The sequence below is a fragment of the Oncorhynchus mykiss genome, chromosome 3 (genome assembly GCF_057628025.1).
Source record: "Oncorhynchus mykiss isolate SJ-2025 chromosome 3, ASM5762802v1, whole genome shotgun sequence".
Taxonomy (NCBI): domain Eukaryota; kingdom Metazoa; phylum Chordata; class Actinopteri; order Salmoniformes; family Salmonidae; genus Oncorhynchus; species Oncorhynchus mykiss.
The window spans coordinates 3,324,122-3,327,408 of NC_143024.1; the positions used below are offsets into that span (position 1 = coordinate 3,324,122).

General features: G+C 47.2%; 1 pseudogene; it reads right to left on the reverse strand.

Moving 5' to 3' along the window:
- Positions 1–987: 987 nt before the first annotated feature.
- On the reverse strand, positions 988–1,166 carry LOC118944197 (U2 spliceosomal RNA; annotated as a pseudogene).
- Between the last annotated feature and the right edge of the window lie 2,121 nt (positions 1,167–3,287).

Genomic DNA, 3,287 nt, shown 5'->3' on the forward strand with positions numbered 1-3,287 from the left:
AGTGCCTCTCAACCCCGTTGAACTACCGCAGTGTCAGTGGCTCGCAACGAGGTCGAGATGCTGAGCTCAATCGAGAGGCTACAGAGAACTCCTCTGGATATATTTGCATCAGCACCCACGCGCCTGGCGCAAAGCGACAAAACAACTGTTCAATAGTTAAACGGTATATCGGAGAGTCACTTTTCAGATCCAACAAGTTAGAATATTTTAAGTAATTTGAGTCAGGTGTCAATTTACCCGAAGTCAAATGGTTGTCTAAATGAATTCAGAATTCAAGAAGTCAGCGCCAAAGTAATGGCAAATGTCTCTTTTATATACCTTTTGATTCTCTGCACCCGATCCGCTGCTCCTCCCATTCCCTCAGAGCAGAGAGGGTGATGACATATCTTACAACAGGAAATACTTTTCTTACAGTGCATATATGGGCCTCTTGTTATGACAGAGCCTATTACTCTAGCAACAATGAGGAAATACTTTTCTTACAGTGCATATATGGGCCTCTGGTTATGACAGAGCCTATTACTCTATCGGCAATGAGTCTATCAGCTGTTCCCATTCAGGGGTGTCACTTGAGGCAGAGGGTGATTCTTCCTGACACCAGTCAGGTTCAATAGTTAATGTTGTAACTACTTTATTACTTAGCTCTGTGTGTATATTTATAGATATAATAATACCACCTAACCCAGAGAAGCAATCTACTTTATTACTTAGCTCTGTGTGTATATTTATAGATATAATAATACCACCTAACCCAGAGAAGCGATCTACTTTATTACTTAGCTCTGTGTGTATATTTGCACTGTTGAGGAAAGTTTGCAAGTAAGTATCCCGTGTGACGAAAAAAATATTTGATTATAACAGCTATCGTAGTCAGTAAAACGGTGACCGATTTGATTTGACCAGCACTATCTTAGCTGACATTGAAATGAAGTTGCTCAATGTGAAGATACAATATAGATCAACGAAGTGATTTCTCTTTACAATGAAAGGGGGTGCACCGTTCCTGGAGGTACTGCAATACCAGGTCGATGCGTGGAGTGGACGGAGCAAGCCCCTATTCCATCTCCCTATTCCAAAAATCAATTTAATATATGGTCCCCAGATAGGGGACGTATCAGATATTAAACTGATAAGAACAGATTTTTCTTTTCTTTTGGAAAAGTTTTATTGACACATTTCCTTTAAAAACAGCTCATACATTTTTTACATCATTGATACACATAAAAACGGCAGCAAAGCATAAAACACAGCATTTGAAAGTTACATTTAAATTTGTTAAAAAGTACATGTTGTTAAAACCAATGAAAACAACCATGGATAAAAGTACTTTCCTTGTAAAAACATCAAATCTGTAAAGCCATTTAAAATGTGTACTAATGATCTAACAAAGGTAAAACATTTTTAAGACATGAAAAACCATGTTAAAAAGTCACTTTGTTAAAAGGCTGTCTTCAGTCCCTTGTACAGGAGGGGGGGTGAGTCTTTATCAAGCTCACCTCATCCTGCTCTTCTGAATAGATCATCGTCCCGTCCTTCGGGGCCCAGAGGAGATCCCTCCCCTAGGCGCATCGCCCTAGGCGCCGCAGCGCTGTCAGGCCGTGGCCGCCGGGACCTAGGGTGTTGTGGGGGACCCTTCGCCTGGGGTCGAGGCCCCCTTCCTTCCGTACCACCCCAGGGCTTCCGTGGCTACCATGGCCACTGCCTGGGGGGTGGTCTCTACGTTTTTCGCTACCAGCAGGTTACGGGAGGACCACAGTGCTTCCTTCAGGCACGTGAGGGTGGGCCAGAGCTTGGTGAAGGCCTTCGATGGAATGGGCCTTCGGCCCACCCCATACAGCACGAGCTGAGGTGTTAGGTCCTCCCCTGCTGGCAGACACGAGGTGATCAGGGGGCCTGCTTCCTTCCACAGGTCCCTGGCGGCTCTGCACTCCCAGAGCATGTGCCTCACCGACTCTTCTTGGCCGCAGCCTGGTCGGGGGCACGCGGATGTCCTCGCCATGCCCCGTGAGTGCATAACGGCCCTGACCGGGAGGATCTCGTGGGCGACCATCCAGGACAGGTCCCGATGCCGATTCAGGAGAGCAGGATGGGCCACGTTGCGCCAAACCGTTGTGGGCTCACCTATAGCGAGCCCGCGCACTGGACACACTGGTTCCCGATCCTGCACAAGAGAGAGAAGAGAGCGGTGTTTTGTTAAAACCGTGACTGTTTCTTTTTCCAGTTTAAAATGTCTTAAAAACTTCTGGAGCTGGGCGTAGTGCGGGGGTAGCAGGAAAGAGACTGGGGCTCGCAGGTCGACTGGGATCAGCCTCAGAGTCCTGAGGTAAGATCCCAGCCAGAACCGTGCGAGGGCCTGGGTCTTGTTGTTGACCGGGGAGGTGGCAAGAGTCAGATGTAACGCTGTACTACACTTGATCTTAGCCAAAAGGCCGAGAAGCGATACCCACAATGGTTTCGGGACGAAGTCGCCGTTCTCCGACACGTCAAATTCGAATATGTTTACGTCACAATGAGCTCTGTATACTTTTTGTTTTCCATAAAAAATAGAATGCTTTCAATAAATGGTGACATGGAGGGGGAGTTGATCAACGCCAGGAATGACCACGTTTGACTGTTACAATGTAACACATTTGTAGGTTCTAAGAACACGTGGTCGTCCGCCCTCCAATCAGAAATGAGAGAAAGCGTTGTTACGTTAAAACCAGATCAACAGCTAAATTGTAATAATAATATATTGCGCGCGCGTGTGTGTGTGTGTGTGGGGGGGGGGGGGGGGGGGGGGGGGGGGCAATTTGGAGATAATAATGTTGACGTAACATTTAATCTTGTATCAAGTATATCTGGTAGCATTGCTGCCACAAACGAACTGAAGCAATTGTCCACTTGGTGGTGCCAGAGTTCCACCGAACGTCGCTTTTTCCTGGTTGTCCTGTGGTTGTCCTGTGTGGTACAGAAAAATGCATTTCAATATTGAACCACTTGACTTCAAGACATCGTCAACGAAAATAACGTGAACAATAAAAATAGCTCTCTAAGGAGAGAGAGAGAGAAGGATGGGGATGGGGGAGAGAGAGAGAAGGATGGGGATGGGGGAGAGAGAATGATGGGGATGGGGGAGGGAGAGAGAAGGATGGGGATGGGAGAGAGAGAAGGATGGGGATGGGAGAGAGAGAAGGATGGAGATGGGGGAGAGAGAAGGATGGGGATGGGAGAGAGAGAAGGATGGGGATGGGAGAGAGAGAAGGATGGAGATGGGGGAGAGAGAAGGATGGGGATGGGAGAGAGAG